At 36.0% G+C, this 22714-nt stretch overlaps 1 long non-coding RNA gene across 1 annotated transcript; it reads left to right on the top strand.

The window, feature by feature from the left end:
- The first annotated feature begins 60 nt into the window (after positions 1-60).
- On the top strand, positions 61-21016 carry LOC118889449. The gene is made up of 3 exons (XR_005018534.1): positions 61-171; positions 302-420; positions 20986-21016. It is a non-coding gene; the product is annotated as an uncharacterized LOC118889449 (long non-coding RNA).
- Positions 21017-22714: the final 1698 nt, after the last annotated feature.

The raw sequence follows: 22714 nt of genomic DNA, 5'->3' as shown, positions 1-22714 counted from the left end.
ACGCCTGGTGGCTCCTCCCACAATCTTCATGGAGTGTTCTTACTCCTTTAGCAGCAATCTGTTCCGCTTCGTGCTCTGTCTTCCTCTAAATCTCTCAACTGCTTTATTCTTCAGGCATGCTATGGACTGAAGACTGTCATGCCAACCCCCCTCCCATATGCATACCAGAAGGTAAGGATATTTGGAGGCGAGTTCTTCAAATCTCTGTTTAAGTTAAAACGAGGCCCTCAGAATGGGGCCTACCATTTAATGCAATCTGACTGGTCCCTTAATTTTAAGAAGATGAAATTTTTGCACGCAGGTTTGTACGTACAAAGAGAATACAGTCAACGAGACGGTATCCATCTGCAAGCTAAACAGAGGAAACTAACCCTGCCAGCACCTTGGGCTTCAACTTCCACCCCCTAGAACTGTGAGAAAGTAAATTTTTGTGGTTTTGGCCACCCAAGTCTGTGGTATTTTGTTAAGGCAGCCCTAGCAAACTAATACAAGAGTCATGATTGAAGTACTTTATCGCAGGAAAATATGGACATTTTGCTTTGTTATTTTTTTAATGAAATATAACTGCCATATAATATTATGTTAGTTTCAGGTATACAACATAAAGATTTCATATTTGTGTATATTGGGAAATGATCACCACAATAAGTGAAGTTAAATCAGTTACCATACATTGTTACATTTTTTCTTGTGATGAGAATTTTTAACATTTACTCTCTCCACAAATTTCAAATGCACAGTACAGTATTAACTATAGTCACCGTGCAGTACATTACATCCTCATGTATTTAATAACTGGAATTTTGTAACTTTTGACCCATTTCACCCAGCTCCCCATGCCCTGGTGTCTGGCAAGCACCTATGTTCTCTCTTTTTGTTGTTGTTGTTGTTGTTTATAATGCTACATACAAAATCATACAGTATTCATCATTCTCTTTCTGACTTATTGCACTTAACATAGTGCCCTTAAGTCCATCCATGGCATCGCAAATGATGTTTTCCTTCTTTTTTAATGGCCAAATTCCATTGTATATATACACCACATCTTTTTTATTCATTCATCTGTTGTGTATGGTATACGATAGTAGTTCAGTTTCATTCTTTTACATATAGTTTAGTTTTCCCAGCACCATTTATTGAAGAGACTGTGTTTTCCCCATTGTACCTTCTTGGCTGTTTTGTCACAACGCAATTGATCATGTATCTGTGAGTTTATTTCTGGGTTCTCTATTCTGTTCCACTGATCTGTGTGTCTTTTTTAATGCTTCTATCGTACTGTTTTGATTACTATAGCTTTATAGTATAAATTGAAATCAGGAAATATGACGCCTCCAACTTTGTTCTTGTTGCTCAATATTTCTTTGGGTATTTGGGGTCTTTTGTGGTTCCATAGAAATTTGGGGATTGTTTGTTCTATTTATTTGAAAAATACCATTGGAATTTTGATAGGGATTGCATTGAATCTATAGATTGTATGGACATTTTAACAACATTAATTCTTCCAAACAGTGAACACAGAATATCGTTCCATTTATATGTGTTTTTATTTTTATTTCCATCAGTATCTTACAGTTTTCAGTGTGCAGGTCTTTCTCCTTGCTTAAATTTATCCCTAAGTATTTTATCTTTTTGATGCAATTGTAAATGGGATTGTTTTCTTAATTTCTTTTTCTGTTGATTTGTTACTAGAGTATAGAAATGCAACATTGATTTTGTATCCTGCAACTTTACTGAATTTGTTTCTTAGTTCTAACAGTTTTTTAGTGGAGTTTTAGGGTTTTCTATATATAATATCCTGTCATCTGCAAGAGCGACAGTTTTACTTCTTCCTTTCTTTTCTTGCCTAATTGCTCTGGCTAGGACTTCCTATAATACAATGAATAAAAGCAGCAACAGTTTTGTTCCTGATCTTGGTGACAAGCTTTCTGCTTTTCACCAGTGTAAATTTACTTGTGAGTTTGTCACATGTAGTCTTTATTATGCTTAGATATGTCCCCTGTATACCCTCTTTGTTGAGAGTTTTTTCATAAAAGGATGTTGAATTTTGTCAGATATTTTTTCTGCATCTCTTGAGATGGTCATATGATTTTTATCCTTCATTTTTTTGACATGGTGTATTACATTGACTGATTTCTGGTTGTTAAACCATTTTTGCATCCCTGGAATTAGTCCCACTGGATGAAGGTGTATGATTCTTTTAATATGTTGTTGGATTCTGTTTGCTAATGTCTTTAGAAGATTTTTTACATCTATGTATGAGAAATATTGGCCTGTAATTTTCTTTCCTTGTAGTGTCCTTGTAGTGTCTGGTTTTGGTATCGGCAATGCTGGCATCATAAAATGAGTTTGTGTTCCCTCTTCTTTTATTTTTTGGAAGAGTTCCAGAAGAATTACTATTAATTCTTTAAATGTTTGTTAGAATTCACTAGTGAAGCAGGCTGGTCCTGGGCTTCATTGTGGGATGTTTTTAATTACTGATTCAATCTCATTCGTAGTTTTCAGACTGTACTGATTTTCTACTTCTTTATGATTCAGTCTCAGTAGGTTGTATGTTTCTAGGATTTCTGTATTTCTTCTAGGTTGATCCTATTTTGGCATATAATTGTTCATAGCAGTCTCCTATGACCTTTGTATTTCTGTAGTATTTCTACAGTTTGTTTTGGGGTTTTTTTAGTCTCTATTTCATTTATTTCTGCTCTGATCTTTATTATTCCCTTCCTCCTACTATCTTTGAGCTTAGTTTGTCTCTTTTTCTAGTTCTGTGAAGTATTAAATTAGGTTGTTTATTTGAAATCTTTTTTGTTTTATGATAAATGCCTTAAGTTGTGGTATGTGGTATTTTCATCTTGTCTCAAGGTAAATTTTTTATTTCCCTTCTTTTTAAAATTGAAGTAGAGTTGATATACAATATTGTATTAGTTACAAGTGTACAGCATATTGATTCCATTATAAATAAATATATATATACATATATAAATATATACCTGTATATATATTCTTTTTCAAATTCTTTTCCACTATACGTTGTTACAAGATACTGAATATAGTTCCCTGTGCTATACAGTTGGTGTTTATCTGTTTTATAGTAGTATATATCTGTTAATCCCAAACACATATTTCTATTTTGATTTCTTCATTGACCCATTGGCTGTTCAGTAGCATTGTCTAATCTTCATATATTTGTGAATTTTCTATTTTTTTTCTTGTATTTGATTTCTAGTTTCATACCATTATAGTCAGAAAAGATGCTAGAGGTGTTTTCAGTCTTCTTTAAATTTATTGACTTGCTTTGTTGCCTGACATATAATCCATCCTGAAGAATGTTTTATATACACTGGAGAAGAGTGTGTATTCTCTTGCTTTTGGAGGGGATGGTTTGTAAATGTTGTTTTACATTCACTTTGTCCAATGTATCATTAAGCAAAATGTCTTCAAGTTTAATCCATGTAGCACATTTCAATTTCATTCCTTTTTATGACTGAATAATGTATCATTATATGAATAGACACATTTTGTTTATTCATTCCTGTGTTCAGTGAAAATTTGGGTTTTTTTCACCATCTTTTGGCTATGGTGAATAATGCTCCGCTGAACATTGGCATATAAGTATCCATGAATGTGATGTTGGCACAGGTTCAAAAAGTATGTGTCCTACTTTTTACCAGCACATAGTTGGATAAACCTATTGTGTAGTCAAGGCAATCCATGGAGTATCATTATTAAGAATAAATCATGGGACTTCCCTGGTGGTCCAGTGGGTAAGACTCCGCACTCCCAATGCAGGGGGCCCAGGTTCCATCCCGGGTCAAGGCACTGGATCCTGCTTGCATGCCGCAACTAAGAGTTCACATGCTGCAACTGAAGATCCCCCAGGCTGCAGCTAAGACCTGGTGCAGCCTAAATAAATAAATAAATATTTAAAAAAAAAAAGAAAGAAAAGAAATTTCATTACATCAGGCAAACTGATTAAGGAGAAAGGTTTCATTATGTATGTGAAATCAAATTCCAAAAAGCCCACCAAAAACTGAAGTGTCTTTTATGTGTTTTATGATATATATTTATAGCAGCTTTTCAGATAGTAAGGAAGGTCACTTACTGGCATGCCGGGAACCATAGGAGATTTGGGGAACCTTGAGGAGACATGATTTACCACATTTGTAGGCACTATAGGTGAAATACTAGAATCAAATTTCTTGGGTTTCCTAGTCATGATATTGAAAAGCAAATAATGAAATCTTTAAAAGTCTTTTATCTCTTTATAAAAGACACTTTATAAAATCTCTTTAGGTAAAAAGATTTCTGCCCAATACCTCTAGATTTACTGACCATGCTATAAAGAAGAGTTATGGCTGCCTTATGCAAATTAATCAGGCCGAAACACAATAAGGCCCGTCCTTTTTGTGTATGATTAAGAGGATCTTTGGAAAATGTTAAGGGGGAGGGACTGTTAAGAAAAATTATATAAAATTGGTCATTAGGCAAAAGGATGACTGTATATCCTTTTAATGTTATACTGGAGTATGGTTCAACAGGTTTTATTATTTAATTATGTAGGCATATACCTTTGTTTGACTTGCTGTTACCACTGGTTAAGGCCCAGACTCTCTGAAGTTACATGTTGGCCTGTAAATTTTTGCCTGGTGTAGGTGAAAATTATTTTTGTCAAGGAGAGAAAATAACCCTAAAGCTTACAGTTTTATTGTTCTTTAGGACATTAACTAGTTTCACCTCTTAATTAGCAAACTTTTTCAAGCATCCCCTTTCTATCTGGTTATAAATCTCTATTTCTTACATTCTCTTAGAATCAGCTTCTGATTAATGATTTAATTTTTAAAAATTTTTCTTTGACACGAGTTAACGTGGACTTTGGGGTTAAGGCTTAAAATGACATTACTGAGAATTTGAGTTATGCTGCACAGTTAAGTATTATTTTACAGTTCAGAAAGCCCTGACAGTCTTTTTCTCCTTCCTTAAAACATTTAAATAAATAAAGAATAATGTAATAATGAACACCAACGTACTTTACAGGTTTGTCAGAGTTTAACATTTACCCTAGTAAATTACCCGCTTAGTATCTGTCCCAGATTCTTTTGAAGAGAAGGAAATAATACAGATATTCTTGAAACCCACTGCATGTTTTTATATCTTCACTGCATATGTATGTATCAATATGCAATATCTAGTTTTACTTTGCATATTTTGAAACTATTTATGAACACTATTGTATTGCATGAATTCCTTTGTAACTTACTTTTTATTTTAATTTGAACTTACTTTTTTAAAACTAAACTTTTTATTTGGGAATAATTTTAGATTTACAGAAAAGTTGTAATGCAGTACAGCTTCCTCTAATGTTAACATCATACATAACCACATACAATTGTTGAAACTAAGAAATAAACATTGGCACAGTACTACTAACTAGCCTACACACTTTTTTCAGATTTCACCTGTTTTTCCAGTGATGCTGTTTTCCTATTCCAGGATCCAGTCTAGGGCACCACATTGTGTTTAGCAGATTACATTCTTAAGATTTGTAATGACACATAGTATTCTAATTCATGCATTTTAACTGAAGTTAGAATTTATTTTGCTATTGCTGTTGGTTGTTTCCAGACACCATGGTACAGTCTGTACCATGTATTATTTACCCTATTAGAAAAAGCCTGTGACTTATGGTAAAATCCATACCTTTACCTTCAAAATCTGACTCTGATGTTTTTTTCCCTAGGCTTATCCTCTTATCTTCATGCCCAGCCTTTCTCCAGTGTTTTCAAAACCTCCCCACTGCTTTTGTTTTCCAGCTTTGCCTTTTCTAGTCAGTCATCTTCCTCACACCACCCCTAGCCACAGCTGTGTCTGTTAGAATGCTCTTCAGTTTAAGCGAAGAATGTGAAAGCTTAGGAAAGTTCAGGAAAGCTTGGACTTGGAATTAAATAGAGTTAAGTTCATATCTTTCTATATCTTCATTTGACAAAGAGTTACTAATCATCTCCTATGTGCCAGAAACTGCTAGGTACCCAGAGGGTTTACCTTAAATCCTTCTCTTCGAATTTTCCCTGCCAGGTGGATCTCATTTATTCTAATGGTTTCAGCTAAGAAATTACACCTTTTGCCAGACTTTGCTTCTGAGCTTCTAGCCTATATATCTAACTGCTTCCTGGACATCTGCATTTGGATATCTCATAAGTAATCTGAGTCAACCCATTCAAAAATTAATTTATCATCTGTAAACATGCGCTTAACTGCTGCTCTTCTAATATTGCCTATCTTAGGGAGTGCAGTCTGCAATCATCCAGGAACAGCTGGGAGTTTTCCTTGATTCTTTCTCTTACCTAACATGAATCCAATGCAGTATCAAGTTCTGTCTGTTCCATTACCTTAGCACTACTCATATTTGTCACTTGCACGTATTCATTCATCCTCCATTTATTCAGTGCTTTTTATTGACAGAACCTGTCTTGTGTTCTCAGGAAACAGATAAACTAGTGCTTCTCAAACTATCTGGTAAAAGGCTGCTGTTGTTGTTGTTTTTCTCTTTTCTTTGCAATTAGTCATGAATAGATTGCCTGGTAAAATACAATGAAACTTAATTAGTAGACAAATGAAATGAAAAGAACATTCAAGTCTCCCCATTTTTCATTATCAGTTTCAGTAAACAAAAAATTGCTTGCCAAATTACTATAAAAGTTTCTGAATACTTCTCAAAATTTTTGTACCTATGAGGTTGCACACTGGTAAAGTTTGCTACCTAGCATCATGCATGACCTCATTTTGAGTTAAAAGAATCAAAACTGCCATGGATGGTGGGGTTCAGACGATGGGTTGGGGGACACCTCAGTGACCCAGGACTGCACTGTAGATGCCCCAGTTTATAAGGGAGGTGAGAAGAGAAACAGTCATTCTCAGGCACAAGGTGTGCTTTTCTAGGATGGACTGTTGGTGGAGGATGAGGCTAGAGCAGTAGGCAGGACTCGATGTGGGGTTCAAACATTTTTGCTCCTAAGGGAGAAGCTCCAAGTTTTAAGTTTTCTCATGAGGTAAGTACTGTACTAGGATGGGTTTATGGCAAAATTGTGTCACCCTCTCCTGCCTGCTTTGATGTGGGTATTTTTTTTTCTTGTTTTCCCAATGTGTAGGAATTGCTTAGCTAGCTTGTAGGTTACTTTCAGATCTGTGTACATTTGTGGGAGGGTGTGAGTCAAGATTATCCTACATCACCATTTCGACAAGATCCCCCTCAATGTTTTTGAAACACTGTTAAAGTGATACAAAAATAGCTAGTAAAAACGCTAACACTGTAACAAATGCAGATTTACAGGGGAAGGAAGCATAGAGAAAAATGTCAGGAAGTGCTCACAGCAGTTTGCATTCCTTTAGTAGAGCTAATACTAGACCAACCCATCTTTAAGCAAAGATTGACTTTTGCCTTTTTTTCCCATGCACCTCCCCTGCCTGGTATCCCTATCCAGGACTGGTTACATATTTTGTGTGTGAAGTAGTGCAAAATGAAAGTGTGGGAATATTTGTTCAAACAATATTGAGTTTCAAGTTGGTGACGATATAGCTTTAAATCAAGTACAGAGGCCATCAGTGTGGAACTCTGTGCACAACACAGGTCAGATGCCAATTAAGCTGGCCTTGTCCTCCTCTGACTTGTGTCCTTTAAAAATTCCAAACAAATAGTAATTTTCAAAAAAAAATCATTTTGGACAAAGAAGTTGTATTAAACTACTTGTTACTGACGACTCCTCTGCCAGCCAGTTGTGTCTCAGAGGTCAACAGAAAGACCCTCCACTGCTTCTGACTCCCTGAGTTCCCTGGAAACTGGCCCCCAGGCTCCTTCTGCTGCTTCAGGAAGAATTGGAACTATAGATGTTTTAGGTCAGTCTCAGCCCCTCAATAACAGTGCTATTGGATCAGAATGCCTGCAGCACTCACCTGGGCCTGCACTTCTGGTCATAAGTTTCCACAGACATGTTCCCAACCAGAGACAATGGACCAGCCCTTCTAATTCTTATTATGCTTGCAGAACATACCTGGCAACAACCTGCAGAAAGCTTTGGAAAAGCAAGCTTTCTTACTCACAGGTCCTGGAGAGCACCACAGCACACCCAGCACCACCCAGAAAAGTTGAGAGTAGAGAGGGGAACAACATGGACCTGCAGTTCTGCCTTTATTGTCGCCTGAGGGTGGGGTGCGCCTCAGGTTTTGAGGTTCGCTCTCTGTTAGTGAATTTAAAACATAAGAACAGGAATTAGAGTGCAGGAAGGGAAAACCAGGGTCATTCAAGAGGTCAGTTATCTAGGTAAGCCAGGACTTTCTAAAAGGGGAATTTCATGTGTGGGGTGGCCTGGTTTCCTTTTTAGTTGGTTTACTAGTGGCTGTGTCATATAACTGGCAATGCAATATATTTAGTCAAGGTGGCTGTCTGAAATCAAAAGCTTAGTGTCAGGCACTTAACACTACAATAGAATTGTGTTCATGACATCCCAGTTAGAGCTAGGAAATCCCAAAAAAGAGAATTCTCCCATGACAGCCCCAGAAATAACAACAAATCCAAGAGCTCCAGTATAAAACACCTGAGTCTGTGACCACATTCCATAAACAGAAATAGCTAGTAGGCCAAAGATGATCCAGAAATTTCCATAAGTGAAATGTAATGCTCAAAGTTCAGATTTACCTTGCACCTCTTGATAACCAGTCTGTACTTGAGGGGATGTATTCCTTTATGGAACCATTCCAGCAAATCATGAAGAAGGAATCGTAGAACTAGAATGTCATCATTTTCAATTCTACGAGAATTAAAATGGAGCTCAGCTTTGAACAGCAGTAGCTGCTACAATTATCAGAATATGTTACCTCTCCGTGGAATTAAACACTACCATTTAGGACATAGTATTGTCCAAAAGTCAAACCTGAATTTGATCAAAGCTTTTGGACCCTAAAACAGCTGGCAGGACACACAGATATCAGAGAAAAGATTAAAACATCAGGATGCAATCAGTAAAATCTAGACTGTGGAAACTACCCAACAAATGATCTTTTTTCTTTGACAAATAACCAGTGAAGAGACGGAGGTAGAGAAGAAACTGTGCATTAAAAAGGAACTTAATTTCAGGTGCACAGCAAAGCAACTCAGCCATGCATATACATGTATCCATTCTACCCCAAACTCCCATCCCATCCAGGCTGCCACATAACATTGAGCAGAGTCCCCTGTGCTATACAGTAGGTCCTTGTTATCCATCTTAAAATAGCAGTGTGTACATGTTGATACCAAACTCCCTAACTATCCCTCCTCCCCATTTCCCCCTGGTAACCAAAAGTTCATTTCTCGAAGTCTATACCCAAATATAAAATTAAAAAAATTTTTAAAAAGGAACTTAAGAGATATAGCATGATGTGGGCCATATTTGGAATCAGATTCAAACAAACAAGCTGGACATACATATGTGATACTTATGAGACAGTTGGAAATGTGAATGCTCCCTGGAGATTTAATGATAGTAAGAAGTAATTTTTTGTAAATTTGAATTTAAAAATTTAGATTTGATAGTGGTATTTCATTTATTTTCTTAAGTGTCCATTTTCTTTCTCTTAGTTACACATTTGGAAATAATTATAAAAATATGACATATTTAAGACTTAATTCAAAATAATTGGATAGAAGGGAATGGGAAGAATTGGATATAAAGCAAGTTTGCCAAGAGTTAATGTTGAATTTCATGGTAGATCATGGAAGTTCATTATCCTATTTTTAAGTTGTATATGGGAGACAGGCAGTGATATTGGCATCTTATGATTATAGGCTACAGATTTCAAACCACAGCACAGTACAGTAAGTCTTTATTTTATTTATGGCCTAAAATATCAGTAGTACTGAAGATGTGAAACCTTGAACTAGAAGCAACAGAAAGAAAGCATGTCTGTTTTTTCACCACCGCATAATCTGGCAAAAAGCAAGTAATAAATATTTGTGGACTAAATAAATTATTATGCTCACAATCACATACATCACAAAAAGAGACAATCGTATATGATGTACCTCTATGGAAGCAAACACCACCACCTATGATGTAAGCCTGCCCTAAAAATAAGGAAATCTGGGCAGTTTCTCTATAGAGATTTTATGGAATCTTAATGTTCAGAAAAGAGCTAAGCTAAGCTAATCTTTATTAGCTTAATTTTTCCCTCTTATTTTGGAAGAAAAATTTTGTCAAATATAGAATTCTTGGTTGAAAGTTTTTTTTTGTTTTTTTTTTTTCCATTAGCATTTTAAATATATCATCCCACTGCCTTCCAGGCTATAAGGTTTTTGCTGAGAAATTACCTGGCAATTTGTAGAGGCTCCCTTATAACTTGTTGATTCTTTTTCTCTTGCTACTTTCAAGATTCCTTGTCTTTGACTTTTGACTGTTTGGTATAATGTGTCTCAGTGTGGGTCTTTTTGGCTTTTTCCTAACTGGAGTTGACTGAGTTTCTTGGATTTGTTGATTCATGTCTTTTTTTTTTTTTCAACTTTAAGAAGTTTTCATTCATTATTTTTTGAAATAATCTTTATATATATGCTTTTGTCTTTGTCTCTGTCTCCTTCTGGGACTTCCATAATGCATATATTGGTCCTGTTGCTTGTATCCCACAAGTTTCTAAGCTCTGTTCACTTTCTTCATTCTTTTTGCTTTGTTTCTTTCCTTAATAATATTAAATGTTCTGAGCTCAAGTTCACTGATTCTTTCTTCTGCATGCACAAGTCTGCTATTGAACTTCTCCAGTGAAATATTCAATTTGGCTCCTTTAGTTTTCAGCTTCAGAATTTGGGTCCCTTTTTAGAATTTCTGTTTCTTTGTTGATGTTCTCATTTTGTTCATATACCACCTTCCTGCTCTCCTTTAATTTTTTTAAAACATATTTAAGACAGTTGTTTTAAATATCTTTTCCTAGTAAGTCCAACTCCTGTTTTCTTGGGGACAGTTTCTGCCACTTGATTTTCTTCCATTGAATGGGTCATGTTTTATGCCTTAGTATGCCTTATGATCTTTTGTTGATAATTGGGCATTTGAAAAAACACCTTTCCTAGTCTTTCCAGACTGACTTTTTACCATGGACACTCTTCACTAATTAGCTGTGTATAACATAGCCTTGATGTCATCCTGAGGAGAAAGTTTCTTAGCTCTTTTCTGAACATTAAGTATTGCCTGTGCCTGTGTATGCTTTTTTCCATTTCCCTGTACAGATGACTGCTTATTAAATGTCATATAAAAATTTTAAATATAATTATCAATCCATCCAATGATTCTTCTTGATTTTATCACTTCCTATCAGTGTTTACTGTATCTTGTGTTTTTTAATTTTCATTTCCTTGATAACAAATGAGAATGAGATCTTTTCAAATGTTTATTGGCCATCTAAAATTTATTTTGTTCTATGCCAGATTAAATCTTTTGTGGGACTTATATTTTTTATCCCACATTTTTTCTGTGCCCTGTTTCTTCTATATGGATGACCTGTCTTTCCCAGACCCTCATATGAATTGTTTTTATTATTTTGTAAGAAATGTGCCCTTTTCCTTGCAGAGCAGCCACTATCTCTTTCTCTTAAAGATTGTACAGTTTTACACAAGGTAGGCCTCCCTTTTCCTGGGGTAGAAATAATATATATTTAGTTTATATTTGATATTTTTTCTCTTTTATTGAGGTACAATTACATACACATTATATTAGTTTCAGGTGTGCAACATAATGACTTGATCTTTGTATATATTATGAAATGATCACCATAGTAAATCTAGTTAACGTCTGTCACTCTACATAGATACAGAATTTTTTTCTTTTGATGAGAACTTTTAAGATCTACTCTTTTAGCAACATTCAAATATATAATACAGTATTATTAACTATTGTTGCCATCTTAATTTAATATTTTTAAATCAATGGACATTGTTCTGAAGAGTTTACAAATATACTCTCATATAATCCTCCTGACATTTCTATGTGGCTGGTACTAATTATTATTTCAATTTATAAGATGAGGAAACTTAGGCATATAGGGGTTAATAACAAGCCAAGGTAACACTGATGTTATGTGGTGGGCTGAGATTTGAACCCAGACAATCTAGCAACACAGCCTGCACAACTACATAATAGGTGTTGGCACTTAAGTCATCTACTACCCCTGAGAGAGTTTTCAATATTGCATATCTTCTGCTCTCTTCCTATTATCCTCCCTTTCTCACCAAACTTTTTCTTTCCTTCTCTTCTTCTCTTTTGACTTATTGCTACTCAGTCAACAATATTTAATTACCATGTACTCTGCCAGCTACCCTTGCTTTACCAGCAGCTACAAGAGAAAATACCTGACTAGTGATATTTGTGCACAAGGTCATTCCTGAAGGCATTTATCATTCTTCAAAAATTATTAACAGTCTCTAACAAAAATAACTTAGTTTTTAACCTGAATGCCCATGATCTCTGACCATTTTGTCATCAAGGTTCATTTTTTTTCTTATTGATTTGCAAGAATTCTTTATAATTAAAAGGTAACAACTCATTTTATGGTAAGCCTGCTTGAGATATTTCTCCAACATTTTGTCTGCTTCAAAAATTTTTATATATACATGTGTGTACAGAAGCTTCAGTTTCTGTGGGGAATATAAGAAATTCTGTCTTGATAGTATCTTAATTTGCAGTAAGAAATTAAATAAACAACTACCCACATATTCTTCCAGATCTGTGTTTAGTCATGTAACTCATAATTTGTGGGAAAATACTTTTTAGAGGCCTATACTCCAAAAATTTTCCAGTTTTACTGGTAATCTAATTAAGGAAATAAACACAACAGCAGTGTTGAGAGTAAAACCATTTTGGAAAACTAGCATTTTATATTAGAGTTTAACAAATGCATACCTTACTATGCATTTGTTTTATTCTTTGATACATATGCAACAGAAATGCAAAATATATGCACCACAACACATTACACTGGTTTTACAGCAGTACTGTACATCAAACTGTAAAGTACTCAAATGCCTATAACCAGCAGAATGGATACAGAAATTGTAGTACATTAATACAATGGCATATGGTATATAGCAGTTGAGGGATAGTGTCTGAAAGAGGGCCTTATGGTTGTTTCTGGACCTAATGTTTTATCTTGATCTGGGTGCTGGTTAAATGGTCCTAATAAGTTTGTGAAAACTGATCACTCTTTACAGTTTACACTCTCTTATATGTACATGTAACTTGTTTTCTTTAAAACCCTTTAAAAAATCATCTCCATGCTCTACTTTTTATCTAACTAAATGGCAAAATTTTTTTAAATTTACAAATGTTTGTGAGGGCACAGGAAAACATAAAATCTAAAGGGATTTTATGATCATGGGCTGACTCTGCCTTCATGAAAGGGAGGGCTAGGTAAACTTCCCATTCTCCCACTGAGGTAGAAAAGAAGGTTGTTTCTTGATGATGCTCCAAGGGAGGGAGATGGTAAACAATCCCATGAGAAAACAAAACCTCAAGCCTGTATAACACAGGAATCTGAATGTACAACATCCTTATCAAGTAGTAAAAGAACAGCTGAGAATATATCAGCATAGAAAGACATGAATGCTTGGAGCAGATGAATGAGAACCAGCTCTAACATATAGAAGTGAAATTAAAATATCTGAACATGAAAACCAAGAGAAAATTTTAAGAACAGGGAAGAAATTACCAACAGTGAAAAATGAAGTAGTTTAACAATATGAAGGACATCAGCAGGAAAAAAAAAAGCAGGAAAACAATGAAATATCTCTAAGCACCAACAACTTAGAATTCTGACAACTAAGAAGTTAAAAAGAAATGTGCAAAACATATGTAAAGAAATCTTAAAATATTAGTAGAAGACCCAAAAGCTTGAAAAGATGGAAGAACATATCAGATATACATTCTTTATGGAAGAACATATCAGATATACATTCTTTAGGAAATCCCCAAATTAAATTTTTCAAAATCTCAAATGTAATGAGAATATATTTTAGAAATACATTAGTTTAAAGTTAATATGGAAAAATTGGCAAACAAAGGCAGGGAAAAAATTAAGAAAAGAGTAAGCGGTCGCAAGCAGTGCTAGGACTACTAAATATTAAATACATTATAAATGCGTTAATTTTATGAGTACAGTTCTGAAACATTAATTGACAGATTAATGGGTAAAACTGCCTGAAATTAGTACATAGCATAAAAATTATTATATAAGAAAGTGGTATTATGTAAGTGTATGGAGAATGGGATTATTTAATAAATAGCAAAGTTGACAAATTTGTAGTCACTTAGAAAAAAATCATGTGGATTTTATCCAAAGAGTGGTAGTTGTCCACCAAACTCCATTTTCTCCTTCTCCCTGGGTACATAGATAAATTTAATAACCCCTTTCATGGTTGGGTGTAACTATAAAACAAAGTTGTTGACAAAAGAGAATGAATAGAGGTAATAGGTGAGTTTCCAGCCTAGATTTAAGACCTTGAATTTAGCTCCTCCTTACTCTCATACTTCTTCCAATTTGTTGCCATTCAGAGGTAGAATCACCCCAGAATTGACAAGGGTGACATCTGAGGGGATGGAGGGAGGATAAAATAGAAACTGGACCCCTAAACGATGTCTGGAAGTAAACCACCCACTGGTCTGGAATGACCATCTTAGTCATTGCTGTGAGCTGAATGTTTGTTACCTCCCCAAAATTCATATGTTGAAACCTTAACCCCCAATATGATGGTATTTGTAAGTGAGGCCCTTTGGGAGGTCATGAGGTCATGAGGATAGGGCCCTCATGAATGGGACTAGTGCTCCTATAAACATCCCATAGAGACCCTTAACCTGTACCACTGTGTGAGAACATAGAGAATAGACAGCTATCTATGAACCAGGAGGAAGTCCTTTATGAGATACAGAATCTGCCAAAGTTTTGACCTTGGACTTACCATAATCCAGAACTGTGAGAAATAAATGATTGTTGTTTGATTCTCAGTCTATGGTATTTTATTATAGTAGCCCAAACTGACATCTTGTGAGATTTATATTTTCAGCTACTGAACATTTTAGAATTTTATTTCTAAAGCAGAGTAACCTTCATACTTTCTCATAGAGATCTTTAACTCACATCCCAGCTAAAAGTCTAGGTGGATAAAAATTTAAATTTAATAAATGATGTATGGGAGCCTTAAATTTTTTTTTTATTTTGAAATAATCATAGTTTCACAGGAAGTTGTAAAGTTAGTACCACGAGCTTCTCTGCGCCCAACAGAGAGATCATTGTGTGCATTATCCAGGTTTCCCCCAATGATTTATCTTACATAGCTGTAGTACAATATGAAATTGACATCGGTAGAGTGCCATTTTATCACATATATAGATTCATTTAACCACAACTACAATCAAGACACAGACCATTTTATTACTATGAATATCTCCTTCCTGCTACTCCTTCGTAGTCATACCTACTTCCCTGTCTGAGGTCTCTATTCTGTTCTCTTTATATGTAAATTATATAGTATTCCTCTAATACTATACCTCCAATACCAATAGTACTTCCAAATCAATGAATATAGCTATGTAAATGTCTTGACATCGTGTGGTCTGCTTCATCTTTATACTTACTTTTCAATTTAACAACTCTAATTCCTTTGCCTTTTCACATAAATTTAAAATAGTTCTCCCTAAATCCTTAAAACGTCTTGCTGAGATTTTATAGGAATTGAGTTAATCCTGTCAATTTAGGAATAATTAACGTCTTTATTGAGACTCCTTATCCGTGAATACAGTATGTGTCTCCATTTATTTAGACCCTCTTTGCTCTTTGTAGCTTTGCAGCTTTCAGCTTTCAAGTTCTGAATATGCTTTGTTAGATTCACACCTAAATATTTCAGTTTTAGATTGTAATGGTATTATATTTTTTAATTTTATGTATTCATTGCTGGTATATCGGAATACAATAAGTTTTGCATGTTAATCTTTCATATCACAAAGTTGCTTAACTTACCAATTCTAGGAGGTTTTATATAGACTCAGTGGAATTTTCTACCTAGACCACCATGACATTTACAAATATTTTATTTCTTTCCTAGCTGTGTAGGTCTTATTTCCTTTCCTGCCTTATGCAGTGTTGAGAACTAGGAAGTACTATGCTGAAAAGCAGTGATGAGGTAGGACATCCTTGCTTTCTTTCCTTCTCCAGTAGTATGTTAGCTATAGGGGTTTTGTAGATATTCTTTATCAAGTTCAAGAAGGTCCCCTCTATTTCTGGTTTAGTGAAAGTCCTTATCATAAATTGCTGATGAATTTTGTCAAATACTTTCTCTATATCAACCAGTATAGTCATGTGACTTTTCTTATCTACCCTGTTAATATGTCAATTAAATTGAGTGATTTTGGGCTTCCCTGGTGGCACAGTGGTTGAGAATCTGCCTGCCAATGCAGGGGACACGGGTTCGAGCCCTGGTCTGGGAAGATCCCACATGCCGCGGAGCAACTAGGCCCGTGAGCCACAATTACTGAGCCTGCGCGTCTGGAGCCTGTGCTCTGCAACAAGAGAGGCCGCGCGATAGTGAGAGGCCCGCGCACCGCGATGAAGAGTGGCCCCCACTTGCCGCGACTGGAGAAAGCCCTCGCACAGAAACGAAGACCCAACACAGCCATAAATAAATAAATAAATAAATTAATTAATTAATTAATTAAAAAAAAAAAAAAAAAAATTGAGTGATTTTTAAAAAATATTGAACCAGCCTTGCCCCACTGGAATGAACCCACTTAGTCATGTATATAATTTATTAATTCATTTTTGGGTTTGATTTGCTTATATTTCCCTGAGCATCTTTGTTTCTAAGTTCATGGGAGATATTGGTCTATAATTTTTTTAAATATACTTTTTTGTCTGGTTTTGGTATCATAGTAATACTGGCTTCATAAAATGAACTGGCAAATATTCCTTCCTCTTCTATTTTTTGGAAAAGATTGTGTAAAATTGCTTTGTGTGTATGCATATAGAGTCTCAGAGTGGGGAGGGTCTTTTTCAGATTTCTAAAAATCCAGATGCTATAAAGTAAATAATTGAAAATATGTGATTACACAAAAATAAAAATATATCTCAGGGGATAAACTATTAATTTTTAGTAAATAAATACTAAAAGAAGGAAAACAACATAAATAATATCAGAAGTTAATAAACTGGGGGAAATTAGTGGTAACTGATATGACCAAAAACAGAATGAGTTTTCAATTTTCTACATAAAGAATTTCTATAAAACAATTAGAAAATTACAACCACAAATTAGGAAAATGGGCAAGGAAATAGAAATGGCTCTTAAACATGTGAACAAAGATTCGGTCTTACCCATAGTAAAAGAAATACAGATTAAACTCTGAAGTTATCGTCCATTTATGAGATTTGGCTAAAAAAGTTATATAACATAAGGTATAGATGTTGGAGTATAAATTGACATAACTGCTCTGAAGAACAGTTTAACTATCTATTGGGAGTACTCTCTAAACCTAGAAATTCTATTTCTGGAAATGTATTTTGCAGATTGCCTTGCAACATATATGTCCAGAAATACCTATGTACAAAGACTATTTGTAGTAGTAAAGAGTTGAAATCAACTTAAATATTTATCAATAAGATATTTGTTAAATAAGTTATCTCCACACAATGGAATGTTGTGAAGCTATTAAAAAGAATAAGGTGTTCTGTATGCATGTGTTTGAAGCCATCTGTAAAACATTTTAAGTGAAAGAGCCAGGTACAGCTACATGTGTATTGCATACTATGATTTAAAAACTGAGAATTGTTCTTTTAATCATCGCTGGCAACCAGTATGAACTGAGTCTGGTGCTCCCGCCCCACCCTGGTTTGCCAGTGGGGTCTCTGGTGAGGTTGGGGGACAGGGGGTGCTGAGAAGGCAGGAGGTGTGGGCTGACTGCCCTGACTCCCTGTCTGTGGAGGGAGCTGGCTGTGACCCTTCACCAGAGCTTGGCTTCTGGGCATCAGAAACTTCGAAGACTTTGTGATTTTACCCTCCCACGAGCTCAGAAGTCAGCCTGCCCCGGTTTCATGTGCATATCCTGACGGAAGGCACCAGAGCCCTGGTCAGAGACCCAGACTTTATTACAGCAAAATGCAGCAGCCAGAGCAGTGTCTTGACTTGATACCCAGCTCCCCGGTTCCCACAGGATGAATTGAGGAGAGTGCTGTCACCTGCCCGTGGTGGGGACGCAGCAGAGCAGAGGAGCCCTGAGTTAGGAGCCGAGCTGTTAGCAGGGCTACTGCTGGCCTGCCCTCCTGCCCTCCGGAGAGATGACTCTCCCTGGGATGCAAGCCAAATTCCCAGCGCCCGAGGGGTAGGCTCTCCAGGTTTGTTGCCCTGGAAGACAAACAAAGATCTCCTGGTTGGGAAGGAGAAGGCTGAGGGGCCCAGATGGCTCTGGGAGTGCCACATTCTTGGTCTGTCATATCCACTCTCTCCAGCTCTCTGGGCTGGCTGCTGTCCCATCATCCACTAACAAAGCCTCACAGCGTCCTTTGCTCAGAAGATTCGGACCATACATAGGAACACCAAAAATCTCTGAAGAATTGTCCTCAGAGCTTCTCTTTCACATCAAACAGAAAGTGGTGAGGACTCCCCAGTGTTACCAGCCTTGACTGTTGCATGATCCCTTATTGGTTTTCCTCCAAAATCTGCTCTTACTTTTGCAATATTCAAAATCTCCTTAATTACCCATTTGTGCATGCCACACACACTTAGAGACCTTGTCTTAATTAAGCATATATTCAAAACATTTAGAAATCAATAAGAAAAAGATACACAATCCAACAGGATAATAAACAAAGGCTATGAACAGGAAATTCACAAAAGATGGAATCTTGTTCACCAAGAAGCCTTGAAAGATGTCTAACCACAAAGATGCTTAACGCAACATCTCACAATGCACAGTCCTGGCAAGGATGTGAGGAAATGAAACTTTCATTCACTACTGGCTAAAGTGTGCAATTTGCCAGGATCTAGAGGAACTGAAATAGCACATGCCTCTAACAAGATATTCCTCTTTCAGGAATCTCAGATTCCTTAAATTGATACAGTTAATGCTTCTCCAGGCATATCCCCTAGAGATAGTCTAGGTAAACTCTTGAACACCTGCTCAATCATAAGAGCATTGATTCTAAATTACTGGAAACAACCTATGTATTTATTAAAAAAGTAGAAAAAGTGTGAATAAATTACATTAATATGTTATATTTATAAATCAGAATAGAATGGTTACAATGAACTCCATCCATGTCAACATGGGTAAATTTCAAAATCACAGTGTTAAGAGGATTAAAGGTATGTACTTGCATTTTATGTGTAGAATTTTAAAAACACAGACAAAGTTTATATTATTTATGGATACACAGTTTGTAGTTAAATAATGAAATAAAGACTAAGAAAACAAACCAAAAAAATAGAATAGGAAGAACAATCACCAATTTAAGATTAGAGATTAATTTTGGGTTGGCAGGGTAGGAATAATTGGATAAATCTTCAACTCTATATGTAAACTTTTCTTTCTTTTTTTGGCCACACCAACCTGCTTGTGGGATTTTAGTTCCTTGACCACGGATTGAACCCCGGCCCTTGGTAGTGAAAGCATGGAGTCCTAACCACTGGACTACCAGGGAATTCCCCTATAAACTTTTATCCTAAAATATAATCTGAAGTGAAAGGTGACAAAATAAATGTGTGTAAAATTTAGGTAGTGACATATTTTATAAATAATTGAACAGTTTAAACGACCAATTTAAATAGGTTAAACAAGGGACAGTGCATCCACAGGTTGGAACACCATCCAGTCTTTAAAGATTACTATATCAAAAAATACTTAGTATGGGTAAATGCTCAAGATACATTTGAACTGAGAGACTAATTAGAAAACAATTGTATAAAGGCAACATATTTTGTTTTAAAATGTGTAGATTCCTCTTTTCATCACTTACCTTTAAAATTGAAGGCAGTAGCAAGGCTTCAAATCATGGCTGTCTTTTAATAATGTGACTATCTATAAATGATTTGTATTTTCTCCAGTAAACAGACTTTCCAAAGAACATATAGTCATCAGAAAAATAAACAGGTGAACAACTCATTTTTACAAGTAACATGTCAAAGTAAACAACTGAGCATACTCAATTTCAGACAAAAATACATGAAATCACTGTTGCTTCTATTTTTTGCTTATGCAGCCCCACTTATAGATAAATAGAAAAATCCTTTATGAATGGAAGTGAAATAGTCTTCTTTATATATTGGTAAACACTATAATTTTATTGTTAAAAATTAATACATGCTCACTATAGAATTTTAGAGAATCCAAGAAAGTACCAATTAAAAAGTCACCCATAATCTCACTTTACATTTGACCTATGTTTCTTACTTCCTGGGCAGGAAGATATAAATGGTGCAGTATACAGTTTTTCTGCTATTTTGGTGCTTTGTATTTGGTTTTGATACCGGTTCTTGCTTCTTTGTCTATAATCAAGCCTCTTTATTTACATAAATATCTAGTAATTTGATCCTGTTCATACAACTGATTGCTTGTAGTTTTTGTTTTTGCAATTAAAATCGTGCTGAAATGAATATGACATGTATGTATGCATCTATACCTATGTGTGTGTATGTATAGATATATGAGTATGTGCATGTGTGAAATCATATAAACATTATTTAAATGAAAACCCAAATACAGTGTTACTTTGTATCTATAAAAAACACACGTACATGGACGTTAGTAAATATTATCTAATTTCAAAAGTCTCATCAACTTGTACTTTTACACAATGCATGAGTACTCATTTACCAATCCCTTATGCCTTTTTACAAATGTGATAGGTAAAATTTTATATTCTATAATTGTTTGGCTTGCTTTTTAAAAAATTACAGATTAGGACTTCCCTGGTGGCACAGTGGTTAAGAATCCACCCCAGGGCTTCCCTGGTGGCGCAGTGGTTGAGAGTCTGCCTGCCAGTTCAGGGGATGCGGGTTCGAGCCCTGGTCTGGGAGGATCCCACATGCTGCAGAGCGACTGGGCCTGTGAGCCACAATTGCTGAGCCTGCGCGTCTGGAGCCTGTGCTCCCCAACAAGAGAGGCTGCGATAGTGAGAGGCCCACGCACCGCGATGAGGAGTGGCCCCCGCTTGCCACAACTAGAGAAAGCCCTCGCACAGAAACAAAGACCCAACACAGCCATAAATAAATAAAAAATTAAAAAAAAAAAAAAAAAAGAATCCACCCCAATGCAGGGGACATGGGCTCAATCCCTGGTCTGGGAAGATCCCACATGCCGTGGAGCAACTAAGCCCATGCACCACAACTACTGAGCCTGCGCTCTACAGCCCAGGAGCCACAACTACTGACCCCGCGAGCCACAACTACTGAAGCTCACGTGCCTAGTGCCTGTGCTCTGCAACAAGAGAAGCCACCGCAATGAGAAGCCCACTCACCGCAACGAAGAGTAGCCCCCGCTCCACGCACAGCAACAAGATCCAGCGCAACCAAAAATTAAAAAAAAAAATTACAGATTTGTTTCAACATTTTTCATTTGTTCATTGATTATTTCTGTTTCTTCATATACTATTGGTTACTTCATCTTTTTCCATGTAAATATGTTGCCTTATATGTCTGGCTTCTTTCATTCAGAATAATATTTTCAAGGTTGATCCACATTGTAGCATGTATTAGTGCTCCATTCATACTGTGGGTGAATAATATTTCATTTGCTTGTTTATATCACCATTTGTTTATCCTTTCATTTGTTGATGGACTTTGGTTGTGTTAGCCTTTTGATATTATGAATAATGCTAGTATGAACATTTATGTAAATGTTTTTGTGTGGACAAATATTTTTAATTGTTTGGGGTATATCCTGAGGAGTGGAGTTGCTGGGACATAGAGAAGAAAAGTTTTTGACTCCCATATGTGCCATTCCTGCAAACTAGCATCCTCCAACCCCCAACCCCATCTCAGATTGGCTTTACTTACTCTTAGTCTTTACGGGTATAAGGCAGGGGTTCTCAACACTGGCTGCCAGTAGGGTTTCCAACTGTCTTGGTTACCTGTGACTCTCATTTTTACTGAAAGCCCAGTGTCCTGGGGAAACCTCTTAGTTTTCCTTAGTCCTAGGCAAACTAGAATAGTTAGTTACCCCACCATTGGAACCACTGGATCCATCAAGAAACCTGGTGCTGTACCCCACCTCCAAAAATGCTGATGTAATTGGTCTGTGGTGAGGCTTGGGCACCGGGATTTTTAAAGCTACCCAAGTACATCTAATATGCAGCTAGACTGAAAAGACACTGGTGTGTTTTGCTCTAGGTATCCACAGTTGGGAGCTGTTCTGATAGCTGTACTGGCAACAGAAAGGACTTTTGTATTCATCTGGATGTGGTTCCATCTATGGCTCTCAGGACTTTACAAAATGTATTTTGTTCTTTAGTACTGCTGGTAGATTTTGCTCTTTGTATTTTCATCTTTGTTTCCAAGTATCTGATAGCAATTTTATAAGGAGTTCTTAATTTACCCAACTACCACACTAAGAAACTGAAGTCCCAGACTAGTCTGTATGAAACTCTTCTCTTTCTGTTTGTAACAATCGGGTTTCCTAATTAGAAGCAATGGAGACCTACTCCATTTGATTTAAACAGAATGGATTTAACA

This window comes from Balaenoptera musculus, chromosome Y (assembly GCF_009873245.2).
Source record: "Balaenoptera musculus isolate JJ_BM4_2016_0621 chromosome Y, mBalMus1.pri.v3, whole genome shotgun sequence".
Taxonomy (NCBI): Eukaryota; Metazoa; Chordata; class Mammalia; order Artiodactyla; family Balaenopteridae; genus Balaenoptera; species Balaenoptera musculus.
The sequence above is the reverse complement of the archived record's forward strand: the minus strand, read 5'-3'. Positions and strand labels throughout refer to the sequence as shown.